Here is a 10,000-nt window from a genome sequence, read left to right as displayed (position 1 = left end):
ATAAGGTCTTTCAATTTTTTATGTTTGTCCACCCAGGGTGTCCGTGTCCCCTGGTGTGTCCGTCATAGCGCCCCCTAGGCGGGCACGCCGTAGGACCGAGCCCCTGTCGCTCCGGCCCTGGGAAAAGCCCCGAGAGGCTGGGTCGAATCAGGTCTTTCCATTTTTTATGTTTGTCCACCCAGGGTGTCCGTGTCCCCTGGTGTGTCCGTCATAGCGCCCCCTAGGCGGGCACGCCGTAGGACCGAGCCCCTGTCGCTCCGGCCCTGGGAAAAGCCCCGAGAGGCTGGGTCGAATCAGGTCTTTCAAATTTTTATGTTTGTCCACCCAGGGTGTCCGTGTCCCCTGGTGTGTCCGTCATAGCGCCCCCTAGGCAGGCACGCCGTAGGGCCGAGCCCCTGTCGCTCCGGCCCTGGGAAAAGCCCCGAGAGGCTGGGTCGAATCAGGTCTTTCAATTTTTTTATGTTTGTCCACCCAGGGTGTCCGTGTCCCCTGGTGTGTCCGTCATAGCGCCCCCTAGGCGGGCACGCCGTAGGACCGAGCCCCTGTCGCTCCGGCCCTGGGAAAAGCCCCGAGAGGCTGGGTCGAATCAGGTCTTTCAATTTTTTATGTTTGTCCACCCAGGGTGTCCGTGTCCCCTGGTGTGTCCGTCATAGCGCCCCCTAGGCGGGCACGCCGTAGGACCGAGCCCCTGTCGCTCCGGCCCTGGGAAAGCCCCGAGAGGCTGGGTCGAATCAGGTCTTTCAATTTTTATGTTTGTCCATCCATGGTTTAAATGTCCCGAAATGTGTCCGGGATAGCGCCCCCTGGCCGGGCGCGCACTCAGGACCGAGCCCCTGTCGCTCGAGTCCTGGAAGTCCTTAAGAAAGAGGCTGGTCTGAAATCAGGTCGAAAAAATTTTTATGTTTGTCCATCCATGGTTTAAATGTCCCGAAATGTGTCCGGGATAGCGCCCCCTGGCCGGGCGCGCACTCAGGACCGAGCCCCTGTCGCTCGAGTCCTGGAAGTCCTTAAGAAAGAGGCTGGTCTGAAATCAGGTCGAAAAATTTTTTATGTTTGTTCTTCCAGGGTGTCCATGTCCCTAAATGTGTCCGAGATAGCGCCCCCTAGGCGGCCACGCATGTCCGCGTGAGCCCCTGTCCTCAGAGCCTGGAAGAACCATTCGAAAAAAGAACCATCGAAAAGAGGGGGAAAATCCAACTTTTGAGTCCCAAAATAGCTCACTTTGACTCGGACACATTTCCTGCCAATTCGGCCTGTCTAAGCCTGGCGCACCTACTAACGTGATGGGGGTGTTTTGGTAGACCTGGTAAAAACAGGGAAAATCGAAAGAGGCTTAAAGTAGGCTAGAACTCAAGCCTCTCTCGTTGTTGGACTTAGAAAAAATCCGGCTCGAAAAATAAATCCCATTGAAATGCATTGGGCTTGGCGCTGGGATTTTTTTCTAAGTATGTGAACGAAAGAGGCTAAGGAGGCTGGAAGTTAGGCCTCTCTCGTTGTTGGACTTAGAAAAAATCCACTTTTTTTGGCTGGGATTTTTTCTAAGTGTCACATGGAAGAGGCTAAACAGGCTGGAGGCCAGGCCTCTCTCGTTGTTGGACTTAGAAAAAATCCCAAAAGTGGACACTCTGACAAAATCACGCATGTTGACACTTAGGCAAAAAATCCAACTTTTGCTCCACGGAAGAAAGAGGCTAAGGAGGCTGGAAGTTAGGCCTCTCTCGTTGTTGGACTTAGAAAAAATCCACTTTTTTTGCACGGGATTTTTTCTAAGTGTCTCATGGAAGAGGCTAGACAGGCTGGAGGCCAGGCCTCTCTCGTTGTTGGACTTTGAAAAAATCCCAAAAGTGGACACTCTGACAAAATCACGCATGTTGACACTTTGGCAAAAAATCCAACTTTTTTGGACTTGGCCCGGCTTTTCTTCCATTTGTCCCCCACTTGGGCTGGTTCACTCCTGGGTATCTTTTGGTCATTCCCGGGGGCCCCGGAGCTCGCGCAGCTCGCTGCGGGACTTCTGGAACTCCATCCTGGGTAGGATTTTTAAACAATTTCGGACCTTTTTCCAACTTTTTCTCAAATTGTCCCCCACTTTCGCTGGTTCACTCCTGGGTATCTTTTGGTCATTCCCGGGGGTCCCGGAGCTCGCGCAGCTCGCTGCGGGACTTCTGGAACTCCATCCTGGGTAGGATTTTTAAACAATTTCGGACCTTTTTCCAACTTTTTCTCAAATTGTCCCCCACTTTGGCTGGTTCACTCCTGGGTATCTTTTGGTCATTCCCGGTGTTCCTGCGGCTCGGGCAGCTCACTGCGGGGCTTCTGGAACTCCATCCTGGGTAGGATTTTTAAACAATTTCGGCCCTTTTTCCAACTTTTTCTCAAATTGTCCCCCACTTTTGATGGTTCACTTCTGGGTGCCTTTTGGTCATTCCCGGTGTTCCTGCGGCTCGCGCAGCTCGCTGCGGGGCTTCTGGAACTCCATCCTGGGTAGGATTTTTAATCAATTTCGGACCTTTTTCCAACTTTTTCTCAAATTGTCCCCCACTTTTGATGGTTCACTTCTGGGTGCCTTTTGGTCATTCCCGGTGTTCCTGCGGCTCGGGCAGCTCACTGCGGGGCTTCTGGAACTCCATCCTGGGTAGGATTTTTAAACAATTTCGGCCCTTTTTCCAACTTTTTCTCAAATTGTCCCCCACTTTTGATGGTTCACTTCTGGGTGCCTTTTGGTCATTCCCGGTGTTCCTGCGGCTCGCGCAGCTCGCTGCGGGGCTTCTGGAACTCCATCCTGGGTAGGATTTTTAATCAATTTCGGACCTTTTTCCAACTTTTTCTCAAATTGTCCCCCACTTTTGATGGTTCACTTCTGGGTGCCTTTTGGTCATTCCCGGTGTTCCTGCGGCTCGTGCAGCTCGCTGCGGGGCTTCTGGAACTCCATCCTGGGTAGGATTTTTAATCAATTTTGGACCTTTTTCCAACTTTTTCTCAAATTGTCCCCCACTTTGGCTGGTTCACTTCTGGGTGCCTTTTGGTCATTCCCGGTGTTCCTGCGGCTCGTGCAGCTCGCTGCGGGACTTGTGGAACTCCATCCTGGGTAGGATTTTTAAACAATTTGGTACTTTTTCCTCCTTTTCCTCCATTTTCCCCCCACTTTCGCTGGTTCACTTCTGGGTGCCTTTTGGTCATTCCCGGTGTTCCTGCGGCTCGTGCAGCTCGCTGCGGGGCTTCTGGAACTCCATCCTGGGTAGGATTTTTAAACAATTTGGTACTCTTTCCTCCTTTTCCTCCATTTTCCCCCCACTTTCGCTGGTTCACTTCTGGGTGCCTTTTGGTCATTCCCGGTGTTCCTGCGGCTCGTGCAGCTCGCTGCGGGGCTTCTGGAACTCCATCCTGGGTAGGATTTTTAATCAATTTCGGACCTTTTTCCAACTTTTTCTCAAATTGTCCCCCACTTTTGATGGTTCACTTCTGGGTGCCTTTTGGTCATTCCCGGTGTTCCTGCGGCTCGTGCAGCTCGCTGCGGGACTTGTGGAACTCCATCCTGGGTAGGATTTTTAAACAATTTGGTACTTTTTCCTCCTTTTCCTCCATTTTCCCCCCACTTTCGCTGGTTCACTTCTGGGTGCCTTTTGGTCATTCCCGGTGTTCCTGCGGCTCGTGCAGCTCGCTGCGGGGCTTCTGGAACTCCATCCTGGGTAGGATTTTTAATCAATTTCGGACCTTTTTCCAACTTTTTCTCAAATTGTCCCCCACTTTTGATGGTTCACTTCTGGGTGCCTTTTGGTCATTCCCGGTGTTCCCGCGGCTCGCGCAGCTCGCTGCGGGGCTTCTGGAACTCCATCCTGGGTAGGATTTTTAATCAATTTCGGACCTTTTTCCAACTTTTTCTCAAATTGTCCCCCACTTTTGATGGTTCACTTCTGGGTGCCTTTTGGTCATTCCCGGTGTTCCTGCGGCTCGTGCAGCTCGCTGCGGGGCTTCTGGAACTCCATCCTGGGTAGGATTTTTAAACAATTTGGTACTTTTTCCTCCTTTTCCTCCATTTTCCCCCCACTTTCGCTGGTTCACTTCTGGGTGCCTTTTGGTCATTCCCGGTGTTCCTGCGGCTCGTGCAGCTCGCTGCGGGGCTTCTGGAACTCCATCCTGGGTAGGATTTTTAATCAATTTCGGACCTTTTTCCAACTTTTTCTCAAATTGTCCCCCACTTTCGCTGGTTCGCTTCTGGGTGCCTTTTGGTCATTCCCGGTGTTCCTGCGGCTCGTGCAGCTCGCTGCGGGACTTGTGGAACTCTACCCTGGGTGGGATCATATGATTTTCAACCCATTTTGGACCTTTTTCCCGACTTTCCCTCCATTTCCCTCCCACTTTCGATGGTCCACTCCTGGGTGTCTTTTGGTCATTCCCGGGACCCGGGAAGCCTCGGGCCTGCGGCGGGACTTGTGGATCTCCATGCTGGGCATGATTTTATGAGTTTTCTGGACTTTCTCTTCCCCGGGACCCGGGAGGCAGGCGGCTGGACGTTATGCCCCCTAAAATCCCTCCCTTTGCTCGTAAGGCCAATTTTCCTCCGGATTTACTCTCTATAGACCCCAAGGAAAAAAATACCCGACCGGCGTCCATTTTTGACATCGGTCTCCGATCTAGGGCACGCGGGCCGAAAGCGGTACGCCGGTTCCGAAATCCGGCCCCCGCATTTTTTGGGTATTTTTTGAAAAAAATGGCATTTTTGGGACCGGGGGGACTTGCTGGACTCAGTCCCGGGTGCGGATTTTGAAAACGTTGAGGACTTTTGGATTTTCCCCCAGCTTTTCTCCCCCACTTGCAGTTTGACTTTGCGGGGTGCGTTACGGCTGTGCCGGGCGTCCCTGGACTCGGGTGGCCAGCTGCGGGGCTGGTGGGGGACTGATTTTTGAACACTTTGAGGACTTTTGGCTACTATGCCAGCTTTTCTCCCCCACTTGCAGTGTGACTTTGCGGGCCTTGTTACGGAGGTGCCGGGCTTCCCTGGACTCGGGTGGCCAGCTGCGGGACTCGTGGGACTGATTTTGGAACACTTTGAGGACATTTAACTTCTTTCCCAGCTTTTTTCCCCTCCACTTCCAGTTTGACTTTGCGGGGTGCGTTATGGACGTGCTGGGCATCCCGGAACTCGGGCGGCCGGCTGCGGGACATTTTGCCCTCCTCCAAACCCCAGCCCTCTTTGTTTATCATGCCTATTTTCTGCTGGACACACACCCTCTCTTTTGAGCTGCCTCTTTTTTTAAATTTGGATATGATTTATTGATGAATGGATTTGTTTTCCCCTTTTTAAATGATGGTTGGTGTCTATCTTTTTAATACTTGCTTCTGGCTGCAGCCGAGACTTACAGTGTGATGCATCCAACCCCAACCCTGGTTTTTGTTTCCCTTAAAAACTTGGGGAAATGGACAGCTTTTTGGGGGGGCACTTCCAGCAAATGGAGGGACCTATTTGGAATTCCCCACTCGGGTGGAGATCCACGGCGAGCCGGCCTTCCTAAAGGGACAGCAACATGGACACTCTGCCATCATTGCAGCTTCTTTTTTTTTGGGGGGCACTCTGTCATATTTCCAGCTTTTTTTCGTGCTGACTTCCAGCAAATAGAGGGACCTGTTTTGAATTCCCTACCCGGGTGTAGATCCACGGCAAGCCGGCCTTCTTCAAGGGACAGGCACCCCCCTGTCCCTTGACACCTGCTTCCCTCCTCGGCGTCACCGAAATCCCACAAAATGACTCAAAATAGGGCCCCAAATGACATCACTCGGTCCGGTTCTTTGGGTCTCACTCGGGGGCTTCTTTGACTCTGGAAGGCATGGTGAACCAAAAGTAGACACTTGGAAAAAATCCCCACTTTACAAGTTGACACTTTGAAAAAAAATCCCGACTATATAAGTTGACACTTGGAAAAAATCCCCACTTTATAAGTTGACACTTGGAAAAAATCCCGACTTTATAAGTTGACACTTAGAAAAAATCCCCACTTTATAAGTTGACACTTAGAAAAAATCCCGACTTTATAAGTTGACACTTAGAAAAAATCCCCACTTTATTTTGGAAGGGTTGGTACACCAAAAGTGGACACTTAGAAAAAATCCCCACTTTATTTTGGAAAGGTTGGTACACCAAAAGTGGACACTTAGAAAAAATCCCCACTTTATTTTGGAAAGGTTGGTACACCAAAAGTGGACACTTAGAAAAAATCCCGACTTTGACTTTCGCAGGTCTATTACACTAAAAGTTGACACTCTGTCATATTTCCAGCTTTTTTTTGTGCTGACTTCCAGCAGATAGAGGGACCTATTTTGAATTCCCTACCCTGGTGCAGAACCACGGCAAGCCGGCCTTCCTAAAGGCACAGGCACATGGACACTCTGCCATAAGTGCAGCTTTTTCTTCTAAGGGTGCAGCGGCGGCGGAAGTCCACCGGAGGGCTCCAAATCCCCGCTTTCCTTTTTAGGCTTAAAGTGGCTTTTCCCTCCTTAAAAACTTGGGGAAATGGACAGCTTTTTGGGGGGGCACTTCCAGCAAATAGAGGGACCTATTTGGAATTCCCCACCCGGGTGGAGATCCACGGCAAGCCGGCCTTCTTAAAGGGACAGGCACATGGACACTCTGCCATCATTGCAGCTTCTTCTTTTTTTTTTTCCCCTGTCATATTTCCAGCTTTTTTGTGCTGACTTCCAGCAAATAGAGGGACCTATTTTGAATTCCCTACCCGGGTGTAGATCCACGGCAAGCCGGCCTTCTTAAAGGGACAGGCACCCTCCCTCCCGGAACACCTGCTTCCCTCCTCGGCGTCACCGAAATCCCACAAAATGACTCAAAATAGGGCCCCAAATGACATCACTCGGTCCGGTTTTTTGGGTCTCACTCGGGGGCTTCTTTGACTCTGGAAGGCATGGTGAACCAAAAGTGGACACTTGGAAAAAAATCCCCACTTTATAAGTTGACACTTAGAAAAAAATCCCGACTATATAAGTTGACACTTAGAAAAAATCCCGACTATATAAGTTGACACTTAGAAAAAATCCCCACTTTATTTTGGAAGTGTTGGTACACCAAAAGTTGACACTTAGAAAAAATCCCGACTTTATTTTGGAAGGGTTGGTACACCAAAAGTTGACACTTAGAAAAAATCCCGACTTTATTTTGGAAGGGTTGGTACACCAAAAGTTGACACTTAGAAAAAATCCCAACTTTTACACTTAGAAAAAATCCAGCTTTTTGTTGCTGACTTCCATTAAATAGAGGGACTTTTTCCATGTTTCTTAACCGGGTGTCGATCCAAGGCGGGTGGGCCTTCTGGAAGCGACACCCTCCTAGATACTCTGTCATATTTGCAGCTTTTTGTTGCTGACTTCCATTAAATAGAGGGACTTTTTTCATTTTTCTTAACCGGGTGTCGATCCAAGGCAGGTGGGCCTTCTGGAAGCGACACCCTCCTTGACACTTAGAAAAAAATCCAGCTTTTTGTTGCCGACTTCCATTAAATAGAGGGACTTTTTTCATTTTTCTTAACCGGGTGTCGATCCAAGGCAGGTGGGCCTTCTGGAAGCGACACCCTCCTTGACACTTAGAAAAAATCCAGCTTTTTGTTGCTGACTTCCATTAAATAGAGGGACTTTTTCCATGTTTCTTAGCCGGGTGTCGATCCAAGGCAGGTGGGCCTTCTGGAAGCAACACCCTCCTTGACACTTAGAAAAAATCCAGCTTTTTGTTGCTGACTTCCATCAAATAGAGGGACTTTTTTCATTTTTCTTAACCGGGTGGTGATCCAAGGCGGGTGGGCCTTCTGGAAGCGACACCCTCCTTGACACTTAGAAAAAATCCAGCTTTTTGTTGCTGACTTCCATCAAATAGAGGGACTTTTTCCATGTTTCTTAGCCGGGTGTCGATCCAAGGCAGGTGGGCCTTCTGGAAGCAACACCCTCCTTGACACTTAGAAAAAATCCAGCTTTTTGTTGCTGACTTCCATCAAATAGAGGGACTTTTTTCATTTTTCTTAACCGGGTGTCGATCCAAGGCAGGTGGGCCTTCTGGAAGCGACACCCTCCTTGACACTTAGAAAAATTCCAGCTTTTTGTTGCTGACTTCCATCAAATAGAGGGACTTTTTTCATTTTTCTTAACCGGGTGTCGATCCAAGGCAGGTGGGCCTTCTGGAAGCGACACCCTCCTTGACACTTAGAAAAAATCCAGCTTTTTGTTGCTGACTTCCATCAAATAGAGCGACTTTTTTCATTTTTCTTAACCGGGTGTCGATCCAAGGCAGGTGGGCCTTCTGGAAGCGACACCCTCCTTGACACTTAGAAAAAATCCAGCTTTTTGTTGCTGACTTCCATCAAATAGAGCGACTTTTTTCATTTTTCTTAACCGGGTGTCGATCCAAGGCGGGTGGGCCTTCTGGAAGCGACCCTCTCCTTGACACTTAGAAAAAATCCAGCTTTTTGTTGCTGACTTCCATTAACTAGAGGGACTTTTTTCATTTTTCTTAACCGGGTGGTGATCCAAGGCGGGTGGGCCTTCTGGAAGCGACACCCTCCTTGACACTTAGAAAAAATCCAGCTTTTTGTTGCTGACTTCCATCAAATAGAGGGACTTTTTCCATGTTTCTTAGCCGGGTGTCGATCCAAGGCAGGTGGGCCTTCTGGAAGCGACACCCTCCTTGACACTTAGAAAAAATCCAGCTTTTTGTAGCTGACTTCCATCAAATAGAGGGACTTTTTCCATGTTTCTTAACCGGGTGTCGATCCAAGGCAGGTGGGCCTTCTGGAAGCGACACCCTCCTTGACACTTAGAAAAAATCCAGCTTTTTGTAGCTGACTTCCATCAAATAGAGGGACTTTTTCCATGTTTCTTAACCGGGTGTCGATCCAAGGCAGGTGGGCCTTCTGGAAGCGACCCTCTCCTTGACACTTAGAAAAAATCCAGCTTTTTGTTGCTGACTTCCATCAAATAGAGGGACTTTTTCCATGTTTCTTAACCGGGTGTCGATCCAAGGCAGGTGGGCCTTCTGGAAGCGACACCCTCCTTGACACTTAGAAAAAATCCAGCTTTTTGTTGCTGACTTCCATCAAATAGAGGGACTTTTTTCATTTTTCTTAACCGGGTGGTGATCCAAGGCGGGTGGGCCTTCTGGAAGCGACACCCTCCTTGACACTTAGAAAAAATCCAGCTTTTTGTTGCTGACTTCCATCAAATAGAGGGACCTATTTGGAATTCCCCACCCGGGTGGAGATCCACGGCAAGCCGGCTTTCCTAAAGGGACAGGCACATGGACACTATTCGCAGCTTCTTTTTTTTTGGCACTGACTTCCAGCTAAGGGTGCAGCGGCGGCGGAAGTCCACCGGAGGGCTCCAAATCCCCGCTTTCCTTTTTAGGCTTAAAGTTGCCTTTCCCTCTTTAGAGCCTTGGGCAAATGTACAGCTCTATTTTGTGCTGACTTCCAGCAAAAAGAGGGACATACTTCCAGCAAAAAGAGGGACATATTTTGAAATCCCCACCCGGGGGGAGATCCACGGCAAGCCGGCCTTCTTAAAGGGACAGGCACCCCCCTCCCGGAACACCTGCTTCGCTCCTCGGCGTCACCGAAATCCCACAAAATGACTCAAAATAGGGCCCCAAATGACATCACTCGGCCCGGTTGTTTAGGTCTCACTCTGGGGCTTCTATGACCCTGGAGGGCATGGTACAGCAAAAGTGGACACTTAGAAAAAATCCCGACTTTTAAAAGTTGACACTTAGAAAAAATCCCGACTTTTAAAAGTTGACACTTAGAAAAAATCCCGACTTTATTTTGGAAGGGTTGGTACGCGAAAAGTTGACACTTAGAAAAAATCCCGACTTTGTTTTGGAAGGGTTGGTACTCCAAAAGTTGACACTTAGAAAAAATCCCGACTTTGTTTTGGAAGGGTTGGTACTCCAAAAGTTGACACTTAGAAAAAATCCCGACTTTGTTTTGGAAGGGTTGGTACTCCAAAAGTTGAC

Source organism: Nerophis ophidion, unplaced genomic scaffold (genome assembly GCF_033978795.1).
Source record: "Nerophis ophidion isolate RoL-2023_Sa unplaced genomic scaffold, RoL_Noph_v1.0 HiC_scaffold_168, whole genome shotgun sequence".
In the NCBI taxonomy this organism is placed as follows: Eukaryota; Metazoa; Chordata; class Actinopteri; order Syngnathiformes; family Syngnathidae; genus Nerophis; species Nerophis ophidion.
Note: the sequence above shows the minus strand (reverse complement) of the source record.